The 24,625-nt window shown below is 40.0% G+C and overlaps 1 protein-coding gene across 1 annotated transcript in view; it reads right to left on the reverse strand.

Annotated features, from left to right (window-relative positions):
* The window catches only part of ABCA13 (ATP binding cassette subfamily A member 13), a 594,731-nt gene that overhangs the window by 204,133 nt on the left and 365,973 nt on the right, over positions 1 to 24,625 (reverse strand). The gene's annotated exons all lie outside the window — the stretch shown is intronic.

Genomic DNA, 24,625 nt, shown 5'->3' on the forward strand with positions numbered 1-24,625 from the left:
GAGATAAAGAACAAACACCTCATCACAGACCCCTGCAAGTGTCAACCCGGCTTTGACCTAGCACGTTATGATTGGGCCCTATTCAATCGCTATCGAACAGGCCATGGCCGGTGCGCCACTATGTTCCACCGCTGGGGAGCCAGAGACTGCCTGAACTGCCCCTGCGGCTACAGACAGACTATGACCCACATAGTCAACGACTGCCACCTCTCCAGATTCAAAGGAGGTCTCGAAACTTTACATCAGGCTCAACCTGAAACTGTTAACTGGCTATGGAAGAAGGGCAAATGCTAGAAGAAGAAGGGAAAGAGAGAGGCAGACTGGGAGTATGGACCGACCAGTCAACGTCATGTTCAGCGGGGAAGCAATTACAGAAGCCAGACCTTCCACCTTCTGTAACCCACAACGACCCTGGGTCCATACTGCCAGAGGGATAGAGAATGGGAAAGCTAACAGGGGAGGGGGTGGGATATGGAGATTGGGTGGTGGGAAATGTGTGGAGTTGTACCCTTCCTACCTATGGATTTGTTAATTTATCCTTTCTTAAATAAAAAATAAATTTAAAAAAAGGTTCATCAACACAAGATAAACAGTTTGAGAAATGGACTTAGGATACCTTTATTTTATATGTGGCAGGATTTTTAGAAGGAAATGAAAAAAAACAAGAATGCAAGAAATAGATAAAAGAATAATAGAATTATCTTCAACTGAAAAATAGACCTAAGTTTGCAAGTTTGATGTCCACTCCTAGTAGGATGAAGAAATCCTATAAACAAGGGAGATAGCTCAACATTGGAGCACAGAAAATGGAAAGCTGAGTGCCAAATGTGCCAGGTTCAATTCCCAGCACTGACATATGCCAGAACTAAGAACATGACACTTTCTCACTCTTTCTCATCATCTGTCTCTTATATAAACAATCTCAGAGGGAAAAATATCTTTTAAAAAAATTCAGTCCTAGGAGGGAAACAGAGCCAGACTCACTGGAGTGAAGCAGGAAGCTATAGAATGGTAACTGCTACTTACAACCACTGTCCTGGGAATGATGACTCCTGGACAACCAATAGCAACTAAGTCATCATTACAGAACAGGGCTGGGAAACTTGTACTTGCTGACACATAGGGTTCAGTGGGTGTCATTCCATGTCTGCCTGGAAGGCAACACTCAGTGACTTCTAAATGGCCCAGTATGGAACTGTGAAGCTGACAGAGGAAACCTAGGAATGAAAATGTATGTGAAGAAATAATCAAAAAAAATTATCTGGTTGTAGATTGACACTTGCATTTATGATATATCCCCCAATTAAACTAATGTTACAAATATATTCAGTTAGACAATATGATGCATATGTAGATATATGTACAGTCATACATAGGGCTGAGTCTGAGAATAACGTAAAGGCTGTGGTAAAGATTTTTAGGCCAGAAGGGGATATTTCATGTAATATTGATTACTGTAATGTAGAAAATTAGGACTGTTTTGTAAATAATACAACAAAATTTTATTACTCATATGGGAAAGATAAACTAAGAAAATAGCTAATACCAATGTTAATTTTTAAAGAAGAACTTCAGATAGTATAGATATTAAAATATATATATGAGAAGCAGTAAATATGGTTGCAAATGGGTTTATATCTTTTTTATTTTACTACATGAAGGTATTTTCTTAGCAAGAAAATGATAGGATTGAATAAAAGGTAATATGTATCCATAAAATTTGAAAACAAATATATAATGCCATAAAGTATATTTCAATAAAAATAGACTATTGCAAATTTTTTCCAAATCCTGTAACTACTCTCTGATTGACTACCTCAATATTTCTTTAAATGAAGTAAAATGCCCAGGTATGCATTATATTCACAATATACACAAAATAAAATTGAGTATGAACTTATCAAAAAACTATATTTAGTAAGGAACATAGGAAGGAAAAGAAAAATCTGCCAATTATTTTTAAAAAAAAGTAACAATGTAATCAGCAAGCAAAAATTCATCCCTTGCGTACATGGGGATCCAGGTTCTATCTACAGCACAGAACAAAATGGTGAGTAGTTCTCTGCTCTCTCTTTCATAAAACTAAATCACTCGATCTTAGGAGCACAGCAAACAAGTAGGTATTTCACAGAAGAGGGAAAACAAAATATTAACAAACCTATGAAAAAAGCATTCTTTTATTAGTTAAACCATGCAAATCATGAGACAGTTTTTTTTCAGTCAAGCTGAATACTAACTCATCTCAACTAATTCACTCCAAATTAAATATTCAAAAGAAAATATAACAATGAAGAGGATGTGGATAGCCAAGAGGTCTACTAGAATGTTCTGGAATATTTATGTTGCACTATTTACATTGCAAAAAAAAGAAACAAAAAGTGGAGAAAGAAAAAGGAAGGAAGGAAGGAAGGAAGGAAGGAAGAGTTAGATCCGAAAGACAAGACAAGGTTGGCCCAGCCTAGATGTTTTTAATGAAAGAATTAGATCAACTCTTAATAGCCATCATTCAGAAAGAAAGTTAACATACTGAGGTATGTTTCTACAGTGGAATATTGTACAATATTCAAAGGAATTGATAGGCTGTGACAAATAACAATATATAAAAATATGAAGAATTTTCAGGATGAAATAGTGTGTGAGAAGGAATTCTTAAAAGTATAGCATTACATTCTAAACTTAGCAGCAAACAAAGAATTGAAAACCATTTACAGCAGAGGGAGATAAATGGGCTAATGGGATACTAAATATAGGTAACTGTTATAGCCCTAGTATCTGTATGTATTGTGGATGTTTATTATGCCATTAAGTCCAAGGAAAAGACAAATGAATGTGAGCTCTATGTGGCCAATACAACATGTTAACAACTCTGAGAAGTTTATAGGAAAGCACCCTAACTTTGCCAGGCTACTAAAGTAATTCCTACAGGAACATGGGAATATTTCTCATGCCACAGGTAACTGATGTCCTATGGAACAGTGAAACATTTTAAAATGTCAGTGAACTAATAATGCCAATTAATGTTTACGAGAAGGAAAGAAAGAAGGGTCCTTGCAATTATACTATGTGCGCTAGTGAATGCATCAAGAAAAAGCAGGCAAATAAAAAGCAGGACTTTTCATGGTGAGCTTAAGGAAGCATATACAAGTGTTGATTCCTTTTTTTTTTGTCTTCTTAAAAACATGTTTTTTATTTTTTATTTATTTAAAAAGGAGACATTAACAAAACCATAGGATAAGAGGGGTACAAATACACACAATTCCAACAACCAGATCTCTGTATCCCATCCCCTCCCTTAATAGTTTTCCTATTCTTTAACCCTCTGGGAGCATTCTTTAACCCAAGGTCATTGTGGGATGCAGAGGTGGAAAGTCTGGCTTCTGTAATTGCTTCCCCACTGAACATGGGTGTTGACAGGTCGATCCATACTCCCAGCCTGCCTCTCTTTTTCCCTTGTAGGGTGGGGTTCTGGGGAAGCAGAGCCCCAGGACACATTGGTGGGGTCGTCTGTCCAGAGAAGTCTGGTTGGCATCATGCTAGCATCTGGAACCTGGTGGCTGCTGGGCAGTAGCACAGTGGGTTAAGCGCACATGGCGCAAAGTGCACAGACTGGCATAAGGATCCAGGTTGGAGACCTTGGCTCCCCAACTGCAAGGGGATGGCTTTACAAGCCATGAAGCAGGTCTGCACGTGTCTGTCTTTCTTTCCCCCTCTGTCTTCCTGTAATCTCTCAATTTTTTCTTTTTCTTTTTTTTTTTTTTGTTATTTATTAAAAGGAAGCATTGACAAAACCATAGGATAAGATGTGTACAAATTTGCACAATTCCCACCACCAGGCCTCCGTATACCATCCCCTCCACTGATAGCTTTCCTACTCTAACCCTCTGGGAGTATGGACCCAACATCATTTTGGGATGCAGAAGGTTGAAGTTATGACAAGCACCTAAAACATATAATGCAATGCTACTTAAATAAATAGAAAAAGTAGTACAGGTTGTTGGGGAAGATGGAGGACTGAGAAGCTGTAGCAGCGTGTGCTCGGATCACATCTGGAAACGGTAGGATTTTCTGCCTTTAGCAGGCCAGTCAATAATTATAGTCACCAAAGAGGTGACTATAATTTAATTTGGGTTAAGAATTAGAGTAAAGGTGGCATGGACTAGCGGGCAGGCTGCTCCAGACTTCCCAGGCAGCGGCGGGCAAGGCGGGTGCGCCGGGCATTGTCCTCCGCCCGGGAAGGCGGCTCCTCCGCCGGTTGCAGAGCGCTGCTGGGCAGCCGGCAGAGGACCCGGAGGGAGCACTGTAGCTCAGGGGCTTTCTCTTGGGAGTCTCCAGGGACCACCGCGACCCTGAGGGCGCATCCAAAGACTTCTTAAGTATAGCTCTCATTGGATCAAAGGACTTGGAGCTAGTTTTCATTTTCGAGAAATCCTTTAAAAAAGTCTGGGGGGGGGGGGGTTCCCGGAAGATGGCAGACTGAGAAGCTGCTAGCCACTGAGCTCCGAACACATCCCCTGGAAACAATAGGATTTTCTGCCTTTAGCAGGCCAGCCAATAAGGTGTCATAGCGGTGACAAGGAGATGACTATAACTTAATTTGGGTTAAGAATTAGAGTAGGGGGAAAAAAATTCTCTTTTTTCTTCCTTTTAATTTTCAAGCATACCTTCTCCCCCCCTCCACACCATAAATAGTCCCTGGGGACCAGCTCCTAGCAGGATACCCCACACCACCAAACAGGGTGCTTTTTTGAATTCACTGATACACATTTGGGAAGTTCCTTGCACTGCTCTTTAATTATAACTCTTTTTCTTATCTTCTCCCTTTTCTCTCTCTTGTCTCTCTCTCTCTCTCTTTTTTTTAATCTTGTCATACACTTCTTCCCTCTTCTTTGCCTTTCTGAATTTTTGAATTACTTTGGGGAAGACATCTGACTCAGAGCGGACTCTCTATGTGTGTATCTCTGCTCTAGTTCCCTTTGCCCTCTTGTTACCCCTAGAATATACGGTGGATGGTAGATTTGCATAACTGTCTATTCTTGCTATCCTCTCTTTCTTTTCTCTTTCTTCACTGGGATTTGGTTACTATTTATTAACGGACTGGAGAAATTGTTTGGCTAACTGGTAACAATTAAACTACTTCAATACTCACTTCAGTTGCTACTGTAATTCCGGAGGTTGGTGAGTGCAATTGTCATAAAGGTATTTAGTACAGTGTTACTTGTACTCAAGACACAACAACTGCGGAACAACAGAGCATAAAAAAAAAGAAGAAAGAAACACATAAATAAAAAAATGGGTAGATCAAAAACAAATAAAACTCCTACTCCAATGAATGAAGAAAAGAGCCCAGAAGAAACTACAAATCAGCCAGAAGTAAACATAGATAATAAAAGTATGCAAGCAATAATAAAAATATTAATCACAGAAATGAAAACAACACTGGAGGAAAGGAATTGCAGTATTAGGGAAACAACAGTTGAGACCCCCAAGGAAAATACTGATTATCTTGAGGCAATTAGAAAACTGAAAGCTGAAATAGCTGTAATGAAGAAAGAAGCTGAGGCAAGGGAAAGCAGACTAACAGAAGCAGAAAACAGAATTAGTCAGACAGAGGATGAGTTAGAGAAAACGAAGAGGTGAAAGAGCTTAAAAAGAGATTGAGAGACACTGAAAACAACAACAGAGACATATGGGATGATCTCAAAAGAAGTAACATTCATATAATTGGCCTGCCAGAGGAAGAAAGAGAGGAAGGGGAAGCAAACATTCTAGAGGAAATAATTCAAAAAAATTTCCGAGACCTGAATAACAGAAAGGATATCAAGGTTCAAGAGGCCCAGAGAGTCCCAAACAGAATCAACCCAGACTTGAAGACACCAAGACACATCATAGTCACAATGAGAAGAAGTAAGGGTAAAGAAAGGATCCTAAAGGCTGCAAGAGAGAAACAAAAAGTCACATAGAAGGGAAAACCCATAAGATTATCTGCAGACTTCTCCACTCAAACTCTAAAAGCCAGAAGGGAGTGGCAAGATATCTATTGAGCCCTGAATGAAAAAGGGTTTCAACCAAGGATAATATATCCTGCTAGACTTTCATTCAAACTAGATGGAGGGATCAAAACCTTCTTAGATAAACAACGGTTAAAGGAGGCAACCATCACGAAGCTGGCCCTGAAAGAGGTACTAAAAGACCTCTTATAAACAAGAACATCACTATAATACTTGCAATATATCAGAGCAAACAAATTTTTTTTAGAACAATGGCACTACAATAAATTAAATCCATAATATCAATAAATGTCAATGGCTTAAACTCACCCATCAAAAGGCACAGGGTGGGGGGATGGATCAGAAAACATAACCCAACCATATGCTGCTTTCAAGAATCCCATCTGTCACAACAAGATAAACACAGACTTAAAGTGAAAGGATGGAAAACTATCATACAGGCTAACGGTCCACAAAAAAGGGCAGGAACATTCATTCTCATCTCAGATACGATAGATTTTAAATTAAATAATGTAATAAAAGATAGGCAAGGACATTACATAATGATTAGAGGATCAATCGGCCAAGAAGACATAACAATTATTAACATCTATGCACCCAACGAGGGACCATCTAAAACATTAAGCACCTACTGAAAGAATTTCAAAAATACATCAATAGTAATACAATAATAGTGGGAGACTTCAATACCCCACTCTCACACTTAGACAGATAAACAAAGCAGAGAACCAATAAAGATACAAGAGAATTGAATGAAGAGTTCGACACACTAGACCTCTTGGACATTTTCAGACTGCTCCACCCCAAAAAACTGGAATACACCTTCTTTTCAAATCCACATAACACATACTCAAGGATAGACCACATGTTAGGCCACAAAGACAGCATCCATAAATTCAAGAGCATTGAAATCATCCCAAGTATCTTCTCAGACCACACTGGAGTAAAACTTACATTTAACAACAAACGGAAAATTATTAAAAGACACAGAATTTGGAAACTAAACAATATGCTCCTTAAGAACCACTGGGTCAGAGAGTCACTCAAACAGGAAAATCAAATGTTCCTGGAAACTAATGAAAATGAAGACACAACCTATCAAAATATTTGGGACACAGCTAAAGCAGTACTGAGAGGGAAACTTATAGCCATACAATCACATATTAAACACCAAGAAGAAGCTCAAATGAACGACCTTACTGCACACCTCAAGGACTTAGAGGAAGAGGAACAAAGGAACCCTAAAGCAACCAGAAGGACAGAAATCACTAAAGTTCTAGCAGAAATAAAAAACATCAAAAATAAAAGAACCATACAGAAGATCAATGAAGCCAAATGTTGGTTCTTTGAAAGATTAAACAAAATTGACAAACCCCTAGCCAGACTCACCAAAAAAAAAAAGAGAGAAGACTCAAATTAATAGAATTGTAACGATGCAGTTGATATCACAACTGACACCACAGAAATCCAGAGAATCATGCGAATCTTCTATAAATAATTATATGCCACCAAGCTAGAGAATCTGGAAGAAATGGAACAAATCCTAGAAACCTATGCACTTCCAAAACTGAACCAAGAAGAACTACAAAATCTAAATGCACCGATCACAGACAAAGAAATTGAAACCGTTATTAAGAATCTCCCCAACAACAAAAGTCCTGGACCAGATGGCTTCACAAACGAATTCTACAAAACTTTCAGGAAACAGTTAATACCCATACTTCTTAAGCTATTCCATAAGATTGAAGAAACAGGAATACTCCCTTCCACCTTTTATGAAGCCAACATCACCCTGATACCAAAAGCTGATAGGGACAGAACAAAAAAGGAAAACTACAGACCAATATCACTGATGAACATAGATGCCAAAATATTAAACAAGATCTTGGCCAACCGGATACAGCAACACATCAAAAAGATTGTTCATCATGACCAAGTGGGATTCATCCCAGGAATGCAAGGCTGGTTCAACATCCGTAAGTCAATCAATGTCATTCACCACATCAATAAAAGCAAAGCCAAAAACCACATGATTATCTCAGTAGATGCAGAGAAAGCCTTTGACAAAATCCGACACCCGTTCATGCTCAAAACTCTACAAAAAGTGGGAATAGATGGGAAATTCCTCAAGATAGTGGAGTCTATACATAGCAAACCTACAGCCAACATCATATTCAATGGACAGAAGCTGAAAGCACTCCCCCTCAGATCGGGGACTAGACAGGGCTGTCCACTGTAACCGTTACTCTTCAACATAGTATTGGAAGTTCTTGCCATAGCAATCAGGCAAGAGAAAGAAATCAAAGGAATACAGATTGGAAGGGAAGAAGTCAAGCTCTTACTATTTGCAGATGATATGATAGTATCCATAGAAAGACCTAAATAATCCAGTAGAAAATTACTGGAAGTTATTAGGCAATATAGCAAGGTATCAGGCTACAAAATCAATGTACAAAAATCAGTGGCATTTCTTTATGCAAACACTAAATCTGAAGAAGAAGACATCCAGAAATCACTCCCCTTTACTGTTTCAGCAAAATCAATCAAATAGTAGGAATAAAGTTGACCAAAGAAGTGAAAGACTTGTTGCTGAAAACTATGAGTCACTACTCAAGGAAATAGAAACTGATACCAAGAAATGGAAAGACATCCCATGCTCATGGATTGGAAGAATAAATATCATCAAAATGAGTATTCTCCGCAGAGCCATATACAAATTTACTGCAATACCCATCAAAGTTTCATCAAGCTTCTTTAAGAGAATAGAACAAACACTACAATCATTTATCTGGAACCTGAAAACACCTAGAATTGCCAAAACCATCTTAAGGAAAAGAAACAGAAATGGAGGCATCACACTCCCAGACCTTAAACTATATTATAAAGCCATCATCATCAAAACAGTATGGTACTGGAACAAAAAACAGGCACACAGACCAGTGGAACAGAACTGAAAGCCCAGAAGTAAATCCCAACACCTATGGGCATCTAGTCTTTGATAAGGGGGCCCAAAGGATTAAATGGAAAAAGGAGGCTCTCTTCAATAAATGGTGCTGGGAAAACTGGGTTGAAACATGCAGAAGAATGAAATTGAACCACTTTATCTCACCAGAAACAAAAATCAACTCCAAATGGATCATAGACCTAGATGTCAGACCAGAAACAATCAAATAATTAGAGGAAAAGATTGGTAAAACACTTTCCCACCTACACTGCAAGGACATCTTTGATGAATCAAACCCAATTGCAAGGAAGACTAAAGCAGAAACAAACCAATGGGACTACATCAAATTGAAAAGCTTCTGCACATCCAAAGAAACTATTAAACAAACAGAGAGACCCCTCACAGAATGGGAGAAGATCTTCACATGCCAGACATCAGACAAGAAACTAATCACCAAAATATATAAAGAGCTCAGCAAACTTAGCAACAAAAAAGCAAATGACCCCATCTAAAAATGGGCAGAGGATATGAACAAAACATTCACCTCAGAGGAGATCCAAAAGGCTAGCAAACATATGAAAAACTTCTCTAGGTCACTGATTGTCAGAGAAATGCAAATTAAGACAACACTAAGATACCACAACCTCACTCCTGTAAGAATGGCATACATCAAAAAGGACAGCAGCAACAAATGCTGAAGAGGATGTGGGGACAGAGGAACCCTTTTACATTGCTGGTGGGAATGTAAATTGGTACAGCCTCTGTGGAAAGCAGTCTGGAAAACTCTCAGAAGGCTAGACATGGACTTTCCATATGATCCAGTAATTCCTCTCCTGGGGTTATACCCCAAGGACTCCATAACACTCAACCAAAAAGAGGTGTGTACTCCTATGTTCATAGCAGCATAATTCATAATAGCTAAAACCTGGAAGCAACCCAGGTGCCCAACAACAGATGAGTGGCTGAGAAAGCTGTGGTATATATACACAATGGAATACTATGCAGCTATCTAAAACAATGAACCCACCTTCTCTGACCCATCTTGGACAGAGCTAGAAGGAATTATGTTAAGTGAACTAAGTCAGAAAGATAAAGATGAGTATGGGATGATCCCACTCATCAACAGAAGTTGATTAAGAAGATCTGAAAGGGAAACTAAAAGCAGGACCTGATCAAATTGTAAGTAGAGCACCAAAGTAAAAACCCAGTGGTGAGGGGTAGACATGCAACTTCCTGGGCCAGTGGGGGGTGGGAGTGGGCGGGAGGGATGGGTCACAGTCCTTTGGTGGTGGGAATGGTGTTTATGTACACTCCTAGCAAAATGTAGACATATAAATAAGTAGTTAATTAATATGAGAGGGGGAAAATCAATTGTATGTCTCAAAGTTTCTCAAAACACAACCTGAATCCTTTTAATATATAGGCTGTGTATTTGATATGCGGACTCTCTCAAAAGCCTAGACCAAGTAGATTAGAAGCATCCAATAGCACAGCTATATACAAGATACTGGATACTGTACAGCAAACCATAACAAAAGGACTTTTCAAAGTTAAACTAATTAACAAATAATGTGATGATAACATTAACTATCGATTGTCTTTTTGAACCCTAAGACAGCAGGAACCTCACATCTCCACTATAGAGCCTCTACTTCCCCCAGTCCTGGAACCCACTTTCCCGTATGCATCTCCCAATCCAAACCAAATAATATTGCATCCGCCGATCACAACCTAACCAACGCAACGATTGCCACCTCAACATGCTTCACCTCAGACTGTGTCCAGAGACTTCACGTGTGGAATGACAACCCTTCAGCTTTATTACTTGGGTGAGACCTTTCCTTTTATAGTACACTCTAATTTCATCTCAGGTAGTTCACTTTCTAACAAAATCCCATAACCTAGATATACACCAGTTTCTGTGAGAGAGAGCTTATGTGCACACGTATCCATAAACTACTGCAAAATATATACCTGAAAGCAGTAGTACACTAGAGTTTGCAGTGAGTACCTCCCTAACACTTCCTCTCCACTATTCCAAGCTTGGGATCCATGATTGCTCAACAAATTGTTTGGCTTCGTATGTTAACTCTCTTTTCAATCACCAGGTTCCAGATGCCACCAGGATGCTGGCCAGGCTTCCCTGGATTGAAGACCCCACCAATGTGTCCTGGAGCTCAGCTTCCCCAGAGACACACCTTACTAGGGAAAGAGAGAGGCAGACTGGGAGTATGGACCGACCAGTCAACGCCCATGTTCAGCGGGGAAGCAATTACAGAAGCCAGACCTTCCACCTTCTGCAACCCACAATGACCCTGGGTCCATGCTCCCAGAGGGCTAGAGAATGGGAAAGCTATCATGGGAGGGGGTGGGTTATGGAGATTGGGTGGTGGGAATTGTGTGGAGTTGTACCCCTCCTACCTTATGTTTTTGTTCATTAATCCTTTCTTAAATAAAAAAATGTTTTAAAATGTAGTACAAAAGGAAGAAGGGAAGGAAGAAAGAATGAGGGGAAGAGAAAGAACAAATGCAAAATTTCTTCAGCAAAGATCTCAAAAGGATAAGCCCAGCGTATAAAATCAACATGATTATTTTATCATCCTAATAATAGTGTTTATAGTGTTGCTCTTGCTGATACAAAATTTCAGAGGATGGGCTTTATTTATCCTCTTAATTATTATGGTTTAAATACACAAATGCACACACTAGAAATCTTCTACAAACAATGAATTTAATTTCCTACATAAGGAGGGAAATGCCATTGGTTATATCATTTCCCACATTTTAAAATCTCATAATGCTTTCTTCTACTTGCCATATAAAGCCTTTTTTACATGGAATAACTGCTAGCATGGCCAGGAAACACACAGATTGACCCGAATATCCTCATGAAACTTCACTTTGACTGAAATTCTTCCTCTGGCTAGAAAAGCAGCCTTTCCTGGGCCTAGACCTCTAATAGATCCCTCCCTTTCTCCATCATCACTCGTCACTTCCATCAGAAATATCAGCATAAACATAAGCCTTCTTATGGGTCACTCCTGGAACGTGGCCTCCCTATTAAACAGCAATGGTTCCCCCCAACTTCTGGATACATGTACATATGTCCCATCTCATGGACCCTAATCTATATCTAGCTTTTGAGGTTTGTTTCGAAGTGTACCACTCAAAATAAATTTAAGGAGTCTTATGATGTAGGAAAGGTCTCGCCAGAGTAATGAAGCTGGTGGGTTCACATTCCACTCCACGCCTGACATCTCTGGATGCAGTCTGAAGTCAAACAAGCTGAGGTGGTACTGGTTGCATTGATTGGGTTGGGATCAGCAGGTGCAGTATCAGTTTGGTATGAATTGGGAGAAGCATTCAGGAAAGCGAGCCTTACCCTAGAGGTTTCAAGTCTGAGAGAAATATGGGCATTATAGAGAAAAGGGAAGGTTCCTGCTGTTTTAGTGTTTAAGAAAGTAATAAACATATCCCCTAAAGCAAAAGTGCACAGTAGTTTATAGTGAGTAAATAAATGTAGCCAGGAAGCAGAAAAACCTAAAAAGACGCCATAAAGTACCTAATGAAATAGTTTCTACTTATACCTAGATATCCTCCTCACCTACCTTCTATTGCACTTCCTTCAATTACTCAAAAGCTAAGCACTTCCTTCAATCAGTGAAAAGCTAATCTTGTCAGACAAAGTAAGGACTACAAAAGCTGAACAAGGGCAAGAGACTGGCATACTTTAATGATGACTCTTTAGTCACTACCAGGCCACCCCATCACCTGGGGCCCTACTCAGGGAGTCCTGGGATTCCCACATAGACACGATAGGCCTAAACCTCTAACAGATCCCTCTTACCACTATCACTGGTCATCTTCATCAGGAACAACATAATGGACCCCTCTGTGGACCCCTATCGGACCTGGCCCTCAATATGGATCAACAATGGCAGGAAATGTTCCATTCTCCAAAGGGAGGTTGGATAGCATACTCTGCTTTTCACCCAAGGAAGACTGTGGTGAGGGGGAGGGTGGACACATGACTTCCTGAGCCGGCAGGGGGTTGGGGGATAGGGAGGGGGTGGGTGCGTGGGATGGGACACAATCTTTTGGTGATGGGAATGGTTTGTGTACATACCTACTAAATTGTAGTCATATAAATCACTAATTAATATGAGAGGGGGAAATTTGATTGTATGTCTAACAAAGGGACTTTTCAAAGTTAAACCAATTACCAAATAATGTGATGATAACAGTATCTATCCATTGTCTTCTTGAACCCTAAGACAGCAGGAACCTCACATTTCCACTATAGAGCCTAAATTTCCCCCAGTCCTGGGACCCTATGGTAGGGCCCAATTTCCCGTATGCTTCTCCCAATTCTTATCAAATAATATTGCATCCACTGATCACAACCTAATCAATGCAAAGAGTGCCACCCCAGCATGTTTCACTTCAGACTGTGTCCAGAGACTTCAGGTGTGGAACGACAACCCTTCAGCTTCATCACTCGGGTGAGACCTTTCTTTTCATAGCATTCTCTAATTCCATCCCAGGTGGTTCACTTCCTAACAAAGTCTCAAAACCTAGATATAGACCAGGTTCCAGGAGATAGAGCATATGTTCACACGTATCCATAAACTAGGGCAAATATATCCCTGAAAGCAGTAGTACACTAGAGTTTGCAGTGTGTACCCCCCAACACTTCATCTCCACTATTCCATCCTTTGGGTCCATGGTTCTTCAACAATTTGTTTGGCTTTGTATGTTAACTCTCTTCCTGCAGATGGGGACCGGGGGCTTGAACCCAGGCCCCTGTGCATTGTAATGTGAGTGCTTAACCAGGTGCACCACCACCTGGTCCCCAGTTAACAATACTTTTATGCTTTTCCCATATTTGGGAGCTACTCCCTTCCCTGACCCAGTTTTCTGGTCCTTTTTCCAGCCATGACATCATCTCCCCAGACAATAACTTAGGTCACCTGCATATTAGATTCCAGACACAGGCAAAAACTAGTTGGGTCATGGGTCCCTTGGAATATATCCAAAATAGACCTACTAGCTTTTTTCAAAATGAAGACCCCAAATCTTCATAAGCACTATTCTAGCCTTTAGGTTCATGATTAGTCAACAATTTGCTCTGCTTTATATCTTAACTCTTTTCAGCCACCAGGTTCCAGATGCTTTCATGATGCCAACCTGACTTCCCAGGGCAAACAACCCCACTAATGTGTCCTGGAGCCCTGCTTCCCCAGAGTTCTGCCCACTAGGGAAAAAGAGAGACAGTATGGGAGTATAGATCGACCTGTCAATGCCCATGTTTAACAGGGAAGCAATTACAGAAGCCAGACCTTCCACTTCTTCACTCCATAATGACCCTGAATCCATGCTCCCAGAGGATTAAAGAATAGGAAAGCTATTAGGGGAGAGAATGGGATATAGAGTTCTGCTGGTGAGAATTGTGTAGAATTGTGTACCTCTTATCCTGTGGTATTGCCAGTGTTCTAATTTCATAAATAATTTTTTAAAGTAATAATAGAGCTGCAATGGTAAGAACTGCCCCAGTCTTTAATTTTTTTATTTATTTTAAAAAAGAGAATTAACAAAACTATATGATAAGAGAGGTACAACTCCACACAATTCCCACCACCAGATCTCCTTATCCCATCCCCTCTCCTGATAGCTTTCCTATTCTTTATCCCTCTGGGAGTATAGACCCAAGGTCATTGTGGGATGTAGAAGATAGAATTTCTGGCTTCTGTAATTGCTTCCCCATTGAACATGGGTGTTGACTGGTCTGTCCATACTCCCAACCTGCCTCTCTCTTTCCTTACTAGGGTAGGGCTTTGGGGAAGCAGAGCTCCAGGACATACTGGTAAGGTCATCTGTCCAGGGAAGTCTGGTTGGCATCATGCTAGCATCTGGAACCTGGTGACTTAAAAGAGTAAACATACAAAGCCAAACAAATTATTGAACAATCATGGACCTAAAGGCTGGAATAGTGCAGATGAAGTGTTGGGAGGTACTCACTGCAGACTATTGTGTACTTTTGCTTTCAGTTATATATTTTGCCCTAGTTTGTGGATATGTATGAACATATGCTCTACCTCACAGGACCTAGTCTATATCTAGGTTTTGGAACTTTGTTAGGAAGTGAGCCACCTGGAATGGAACTAGAGAATTCTCTGAAGGGAGGCTAGACCATCTTATCCTGCCACTGGATGAAGACTACCCAAAAATGAGTGCAGCCTAAAATGTTCCCAGATGAGTATGGATAGACCTCCCAATGCCCATGTTCGGCAGGGAAGCAATTACAGAAGCCAGACCTCCCACTTTCTGCACCCCATAATGATCTTGGGTTCATACTCCCAGAGCATAAAGAATAGGAATGCTATCAAAGGAGGAGATTGGATGAGGAGTTTTGATGGTGGGAATTGTGTAGAAATGTACCCCCCTTATCCTATGGTCTTGTCAATATTTCCATTTTATCAATAAAAAAAATTAATGTTCCCAGTTGTGAAATGAGCTGCAAGTTCAGATTGACAGGGACTTAGAACTCACAGATACTCCTATACTAAATATAAAGATTTATGAGGCCTGGGTAAGGTTGATAAGGTAAACAGTTAATTGTATTCATAGATTTTCTTCCAGACTGTAAGTTACTCTCTGTCCTAATTCAGCTTTCTGGTTCTATTCTCAGCTCTGACACCATCTTCTCAGTATTTTTTTTTAATTTTTATTTATAAAAAGGAAACGCTGACAAAAACCATAGGATAAGAGGGGTACAACTCCACACAATTACCACCACCAGAACTCCATATCTTATCCCCTCCCCTGATAGCCTTCCTAGTTTGTATCCCTCTCGAGTATGGACCCAGGGTCATTATGGGGTACAGAAGATAGAAGGTCTGCCTTCCGTAATTGCTTCCCTACTGAACATGGGCATTGGCAAGTCGATCCATACTCCCAGACTGACAGAAAGTATTTTTGTCCAACTTTACACTAACTATCAAACTCAAACAAAAACTATGAAAGTCACAGGGTCCCTAGTAATATACCTGAAATAGACTTCCTCACTTCTTTCCACCCTAAGATCCATATTCTTATCTACTCTATTCTTACTTTTTGGTTCCTGTTCACTGATCATTTTATCCTGCTTTATGTCTTATGGCATTTCATCTACCAATTTACAGATGCTACTATGATTCCATCCTGACTTCCCTGGGCAGATGACCTTACCAATGTATCCCTGAACCCCTTAGGGAAAGACAGAAACAGGCTGATGGTGTGGATCAACATGCCGATATGCCCATGTCCAGCAGACAAGCAATTACAGAAGTCAGAACTCCCATCTTCTGCACCCCATAAAGAATTTTGGTCCGTATTCTGAGCAGGGGAGACATGCAAGGGGGAAGATGACCAGAGGGCTTTGAACTACAACTCCATGAGGACACAGAGAGAGAAGAGTTAAAAAAAAAAAGAAGGACATTCAGAAATAGTAATAGGTGTAGCTGTGATTTAGAAAGGAAGAGATGATTAGACCATGGAAAAAAACAGGAAAAATATATAGAGAGAGATAGTTATAGAAATAATAGTCAACCCATATCTGTGACCTTGGGAGAACTACTATAGGTTCCAATGAAGGAAATGGGGACACAGAACTCTGGTGGTGGGAACCATGCTGAGATATGCCCCTGTTATCTTTTAATTTCTTATGACTTTTAAATCAATATTAAGTCACTAATAAAAATTTAAATAAATTTTTAAAAGAAGAAAATAATGTCATGACTTTTGAGACAAAGTGAGTAAACTGTGATTACTCTACGCAAAATCAGTAAGGAAGTGAATGACACTTCCATGTGATTTCACTTGCATATGAAATAAAAACATAAATAACTAAACTTGCAAAGAATACCAACGAAACAACTTCTTTAGACTGTGAAATCTGTGGTGGTACTTATTGAAGAGACTGGGGAAGATAAGTGGGGAGTTTTGGTGGAGGAGTTTTTTTGAGTTAATTTGGTTTTGGATTAGGTGTTTATCATACACACACATGTCTATGTATTCATATGTAAGCCTACATTTCTAAAATTTTACAATATCATAAGGCAATGCCAAAGCAATAAATATATATAGTTAACAACAACAACAATAAAAATCCTCTCCTAGTCACCTGGGAAACACCTAGTTATCAAAGATCAATTCAGGTGCATTATCAAAGCTTTTATAAGACTTTTTGTCCCATCTGTTTGTTCATCTGTTTATAAACTCTTGAGTATAGGATACATATCTTCATATATATTTGTAGAATAAGGATGAAAACCAGAAAGCTGGAATTGCATCCTCAATCCTGCTCCTACTGGGCTGTGATAACTGAACAATTCACTAAGCATCTATCAGCACACTGTCTTAAATGAGCACCTTTTTCCATCATGTCTTTTCTCAGTTACCACTGTTATCACTGGGGCTTGGTGTTTGCTTGACTCCAGCACTCCTGGCAGCCAATTCACTTTTCTTTTATGCAGAAGGTCAGAGACAGAGACAGAAGGGAAGACACCAGAGCATTGCTCCACCACTATTGATGCTTTCCTTCTACAGCTGCATCCAGCTGAAGACTAGGGACTCAAACCTGAATTCTCCTGCATGGTAGCAAGTACACTCTACTGGATGACTACCTCTTGCCTTCCAGCTTGTTTTATTATTATTATTTAATCACACTAGCAAGTAGTACCAAGTTACAGAATGATCAGTGAATATTGAAAAAATACTGAATTAAGATATTCAGATAGAGGGCTGCTGAGTGGAACATCCTGTAGAGCACAACTATTATCTCAATGTGTGCAGAACCGAGTTTAAGCTCTGGGTGACTATCTGCAGGGGTAAGCTTCACTAGTGGTGAAGCAATGTTGCAAGTGTTTCCCTTTCTCTCCTCCTCCTTCTCCTCCTCCTTCCTCTCTCTCTCTCTCTCTCTCTCTCTCTCTCTCTCTTTCTCTCCCTCTCTCTCTCTCTCTCTCTCTCTGTCTGTCTCCCCCTCTCCCCTTCTCTCTCTCTCCAAAAAAAAAAATACATGGAATAAAATGGTCACTGGGAGTGGTGGATTCTTCCTTTAGCCACCATTCCCCAGAGACAACCTGGGTAGGAAAAAAAATATCCAGATGGAGCATCTGCTAGAAAATTGGCAAGAAAAATTGGCAAGAAAGACTGAGACAAGGAATTCTAAGGCAACAATATAGAGAAAAGGGCAGGAACTATTATTCTCATATCAGATAAAATATACTTTCAGTTACAAAAGGGAATAAAAGACAGAGATTAAAACTATATAATGATCAAAAGATTAATCTGGCAAGAAGATATAACTAACATCAAAATATATGAACCCAGTATCAGTGCACTCAAGTATACAAAAACAAATAGGACCTGACCTCAAGGCCTCAAGGGGAGCAGGGACTCGAACCCAGGTCATTATACATAGTGATATGTAAGCTTTACTAGGTGTGCCACCACCTGGCCCAAGAAGTATCTTTTCTGATCACAACAGTATAAGATTATAAATAAACCACAGGGCCGGGAACTACCATAATGGTTATGCAAAGAGACTCTGATGCCTGAGGCTCTGAAGTCCCAGATTCAATCCTCTGTACCACCATAAGCCAGAGCTGAGCAGTGTTCTGGTACAAAAGCAAACCCAGAGAAAAGAAAAGAAAAATTCAAAGTATCAAGAGCATGCTCCTGTCAGTGTTTCAATCAGAAAATAATTGAAAGAGAAAAAAAAATGATGTGGAAAACAATTAAAATGAGGGGTGAGCAATCAGACCCTACTGGATGGAGCATCATCAGAGTGGAGTTCATAGTAATCTAGGTGTATATAGTGACAAAGAAAGCTTTCAGATAAATTATCTAACATGGCATTTGATGGAACTAGATAAGAAGCAACAAACAGACGTAAAAATCATCAGAAAAAAGATAATAGAAACAATCACTCAGAAATGAAAGAGGAAACATTACAACTGAGAGTTCATAAATACAAAGGATCATAAGAGAACATTATGAGCATCTATATGCAAATAAATTGAACACTTAAAAGAATTGAATGCATTCTTAAAAGCATCCAACTCCTAAGACTGAACCAAAAGGAAAGAGCCTAAACAGACCTCTCTCAAGAGTGAAAATTGAATCACCAACCAAAAATCTCTCCAAGAACTAAAGTCCAGGAATATATGGTTGCATTAGCGAATGCTACTAAAAACTACCAAATCATATCTAACTACAAAGTCAGATTCTGTTCTGACTCTTAAAAAAGAGGTTGTTTGTCTGGGGGTATGCTACAAATTATATTATTTTTTTTAGTTTTTTTATATTTATTTATTTTCCCTTCTGTTTCCTTTGTTGTAATTATTATTGTTTTTGTTATTGATGTCATCTTTCTTAGATAGGACAGAGAGAAATGGAGAGAGAAGGGGAAGATAGAGAGGGTGAGAGAAAGATAGACACCTGCAGACCTGCTTCACCATCTTCACTCCCCTGCAGGTGGGGAAGCCGGGGACTCGAACCAGGATCTTTGAGCCACCTGCACTTAACCCGCTGCACTACCGCCTGATTCCTCCAAATTATATTCTAAGAGACCAATATCACTCTAATTCCTAAATCAAGAAAAGATGGTACAAAAAAAGAAAGAAAAATAGCCCAATATTTCTTCTCAACAATAATGCAAAATATGTCAACAAAATACTAACGGGTAAAATCCAACAATACAATAAGGGCTTACTCAGCTGTGACCAAGTAGGATTCATGCATCCTAAGGTACAGGATTGATTCAACACATGCAAATCAATTTAATATACCACATCAACAAGAAGATAAAAATGAAGTAGATGCTGACACAGTACTGAACAAGATGCAACATCCACTTATGATTAAAACAGGAAAAATACTTAGTAAGGAGGCTGAGGGCATCCTGTTAAGTGCACATGTTACTATGTTCAGGGACAATGTTTCAAAGCTCCAGGCCTCACCTGCAGAGGGGAAGTTTCACAAGTGGTGAAGCAGGGCTGCAGGTGTCTCTCTTTCTTAGTCCTTCTCAATTCCCTTTCCCTCTAAATTTCTTTCTGTGCTATCAAATAAAAATTTTAAAATAATTAAAAAGAACAACAAAGGAAGAAAACTATGTAGCAAAAAAAAAAAAAATCAAAACTTTGTAAGTCTGGAATAGAAAGAACACATTGCAAAACAGTAAAGACCATATCAGACAAATCCATGGCTAATACCAGACTCAATGGTGAAAAACAGAAAAATTTCCCCCTCAGACTTGGCTCTCACCATGACTGTCTAACATGCTGCTAGAATCCTACCTAAAGCCATCAGGCAAGATAAAACAATACATGAAAGGAATCCAAACTCCAAGAAAGAAATGAGTCTATCACTATTTGCATGTGTTATGATAATACACATAGATATCCCTAAAGACCCTTTCAAAAGTAGGAAAGTTCCAAGCTGCTTCAATATCAGAACCCAACTTCCTCAGGTGTAATAGCATGAAGTATGTTGTCCAGCCTCCCTTTGGAGGATGGAACATTCTCTACCACTGTTGATACAAGTTGAGGGCTAGTATAGCCACGAGCCCTTTGGAATATAACTAAAATATGCCTACTAGCTATCTACAAAATGAAGTAACCCCCCCAACTCTTCATCTGCAGTACTCCAGCATTTAGGTTCACGATTAGTCAACAACCTGTTTGGCCTTATATATTAACTCTTTTCAGCCACCAGGTTCCAGATGCTAGCATGATACTAACCAGACTTCCCTGGACAGACAACCCCAATAATGTGTCCTGGAGCTCTGATTCCCTGGAACCCTGCCCCACTAGGGAAAGAGAGAGGCCGGCTGGGAGTATGGATCAACCTGTCAATGCCCATGTTCAGTGGGGAAGTAATTACAGCAGCCAGACCTTCCACCTTCTGCATCCCACAATAACCTTGGGTCTATACTCCCAAAGGGTTAAAGAATAGAAAAGCTATCAAGGGAGGGGATGGGATGCAGAGTTCTGGTGGTAGGAATTGTATGAAGTTGTACCCCTCTTATCCTAAGGTTTGGTCAGTGTTTCCTTTTTATAAATTAAAAAAAGCTAAAAAAAAAAAAAAACTTATGGAAACAAGCAAAAAATAACAAGCAAAGTGACAGGCCACAGAGTCAGCATACATGTAATGATTGCGGTCTCTCTCTCTCTCTCTCTCTCTCTCTCGGCAGGGACTTCACAACTCTACATTGACTTTTTCAGATAGAAAGACAGAGTGAGACATTACAGCACCACCAAAGATTCCCCACAGTGTGGTGGTGGTGGCGGTGGTGCTGGGCTCAAACCTAGGTCAGGTGCAGGGCAAAGCAGACACCTGTCCAGATGAGCTATCTCTCCAGCACAAATGTGTTGCACATCTATACCTCCAAGTCAAGAAAGGTGCTCTGTCAGGACAAAGACTAGAATCTCCAGCCATGAGTCATAGCATAGTCAGATCCACATGGTAAGGACAGAGGAGAGGGCCATGCAGAGGACCCCTGGAAGAAGGACATCTGAGGTAGATGACACACTATAGGTGTTCTAATTTTGTGAGGAGCATTAGGGGTGTTGTGAGGAAAGGTGATGTATGTATTTCTTTAAATGCAGAAAACAGAATATACAACCTGATAACATCCTTCTAAAGTCAGAGTGCAAAGCACATTTGTTCATTGGAAATGTACAGACAGAATCCCTACTCAAGAATATCCAGTAGGAACCAAATACTATGCCATCTACAGGTGTCCTATGAAGCAAAAAATGGGTGGTATGTCTGTGTTTGAACAACTCAGATCATAGGTGGGTCTGCATCTCCTAACTTCAGAGAATACTGCTCTGGACCCACCTGCCTTGAAGAGCAGAGACGTCCTGCAACCTCTCTGCTTACTATTGCTCAACGAGGAGTGGGAACTTGTCTAGCTCACAGCACAATGCAACCAGCTAGCGAGATGATTCAGGCTAAAGTCTGGTGGTCAGATCCAGCCGTAGCCCAAATAGGCTCCATTTAATTTTTCTTCTTTAGTTATTCAAACAGCAGTATTTGGCAGTGGCTAGGAAAGTTTGGGGCACAAAGAAAATGTTTTCTGTAGCCTCACAACCCTTCAAGTGGTATGATCAGGACCTCTCCAGTCCCCAGAGCATTTGAGTAGAACGACTACTGGATGACTGAGCTCAAGTGTGGAGTACAGAGCATAAAAACATATGAACTTGGAAAAAAAAAAAAAAAAGAATCACCAGGGCCTGGCAGTGATGCACCTTGTTAAGTGCACACACTACAGTTCAAGCCCCTGGTCCCCCACCTGCAAGGGAAAAGTTTCACCAGTGGTGAAGTAGTGCTGTAGGTATCTCTCTGTCTCTCTCCCTATCTGTCTCCCCCTCCCCTCTCAATTTCTCTCTGTCTCTATCTAATAATAAATAAATAATTTTTAAATATATTTTTTAAAAAAGAAGTATCCAAGCTGTCCCTAAGACTTAATGAGAATGGATGTTATAGGGGCAGAGGAGGGGCACCTAACTTTGGTGGTGAAAGTGCTGTAGAGTTACTCCTTGTGATCCTATAAGTTTCTGATCCACTGTTAAGTCACTAATATTAAAAAATATATAGAAAAAGAGAAAGGAAGGAAAATATATATTATCCAACAGGAGCCCACAAGTATTATGAAGTGGGGATTTGCCTGCATTTGAAATAGTAAAGTCAGAAGCAGGCAAACCACGAAAAAAGAGAGAGAGAGAAGGTAGCAGGAGTAGGAAGAATATGAATAACAAAGAACTGTGTTCAGTTGAGAATTATTCTTGTACTAATATTCAGGCCACTGTTCTCATATTAGCTGTAAGTAAAAGTCATCATATATTTTATTGTTCATAATGGGAGGCCTCTAAGAGTAAAAGGAGTCTCTTCACCTCAGAGTAACAGGTGTCATATTCTGAGCAGACCAGGATATGTGGTCAGTGTATTAAAGAGAGTCTGGTACACAGAAGAAAAGCAGTGAGGGGTGTGTATGTGTGTGTGTGTGTGTGTGTGTGTGTGTGTGTGTGATTAATAGTAGGTTACAAGATTGTAAAATTCCAGTGTATAGTTCCATACAACTACCCTCCCACCTCTCTAAGATAACCGCCATAGTTCTCACAAATCTTGGAAACAGGCAGTAAATTTTGAACAACGATGAGTCCTTAAGGAGAGCAAGTGCTCCCCAGTGAAGAAAAGGAAAAATCATACTTCCTCTCCCCTGTTGACTAACACAATGAGTATAAGCAATGACCCAGGAAAGCATTCCTCAGTTTGGTTGGTCTCTAATACACAGTGCTTTTCTTCCCTCCTCAAAACTCAGTAACCTACTACTCTCTTAAAATGAAAGCTAACAAATGGAAATGCATTTGTTACTGTGTAGCCTAAAATCATAAATTAGAAAGGGGCCTGTGACATGTGGGACACTGCCAGTCAGGATGAGAAAAAGAAAGCATTAAACTACATTTAGCTCCTCTGTTTCATAATTTAGGTCACATATGAAAATGAAGCCTCACACCTACCCTCCTTTAAAAGTCTTACTCATAGACATAGAATGAGCATTAATTCATCTTCATTGCCAGTCTCATCATGCCATCAGGCATTGCTTATGTGATACTTTGAGAGAAATGAAATGCTTCCCCCAAAAAACCAACCATAATTACTGAATTAATAATACTAATAGTACAGTAGAGAAAGTTCATGGCTATTGGTAGTAATTTGAAAATAGTATTAGAGAAATAAACACCATGTAGAGCAAGTCTCACCTGCCTCAGGAAAGATGAGTGAAAATGGAGGTATAGGAAGAAAAGCCAGGTGTGTGTGCGTATGCGTGTGCGTGTGCGTGTGTGTATGTGTGTGTTATATACAGTATACAAAAGAACTATTTAAAGTAATTTCTGTTTTTTCTATTGGGGTGTTTTTAGTGGTTTATACTCAACAGCAAATACAGTTGCTGGTACATGTATAAAACTTCTCTAACACCCAGCCTAGGTCCTCCTCCATCATCATGCACCAGGACCTGAAAGCCCCCTGTTCTCCTAGAGTCCTTTATGAAGGAGAAGATGGTGGCATAACCTGTGGAGCATGCTCAATACCAATGAGGGTCTGGTTTCAATTCCTAGATCCTGCCTTGCAGTGAGGAAGCACCAACAGCACTGGAGGGGTACTGCAGATATTGTTTCTTCTCTATCTACTATATAATAAACAACCCAGTCCCTATGGCTGTTTTGATGTTAACTGAAACCTTGAGTCTCCTTCACCCCACCAACTGCTGCCTAGAAAGAGAACTGAGAACTTTTACTGCTCAATGCCAAGAAACCTGCAATCTCACAAGGATTGTGTAACTTGGTGAGCGTGTGATATCAAATTTGAATCTAAGAAGTACAAGCCAAAACCCAACAGAACCTCTGAAGATTTCTCTCTCAGAACCCCAACCCCACATTGGGAAAACGAAATCCCAGAAAACTCTGAGCTGGTCCTTGGAAAACCCATTTAGCTGCAAAAAACGTCATCTTGTCTGAATATGTGAGACCCAATCTATAGTGAGGATGTGTTTTGGCTTGACTACATTTAAATTGCAAAGTCACACACTCCCCTGCAGAAAGAGGCCTGTTGGTGGGTAGCTGTCCCA

This window comes from Erinaceus europaeus, chromosome 14, assembly GCF_950295315.1.
Source record: "Erinaceus europaeus chromosome 14, mEriEur2.1, whole genome shotgun sequence".
Taxonomy (NCBI): domain Eukaryota; kingdom Metazoa; phylum Chordata; class Mammalia; order Eulipotyphla; family Erinaceidae; genus Erinaceus; species Erinaceus europaeus.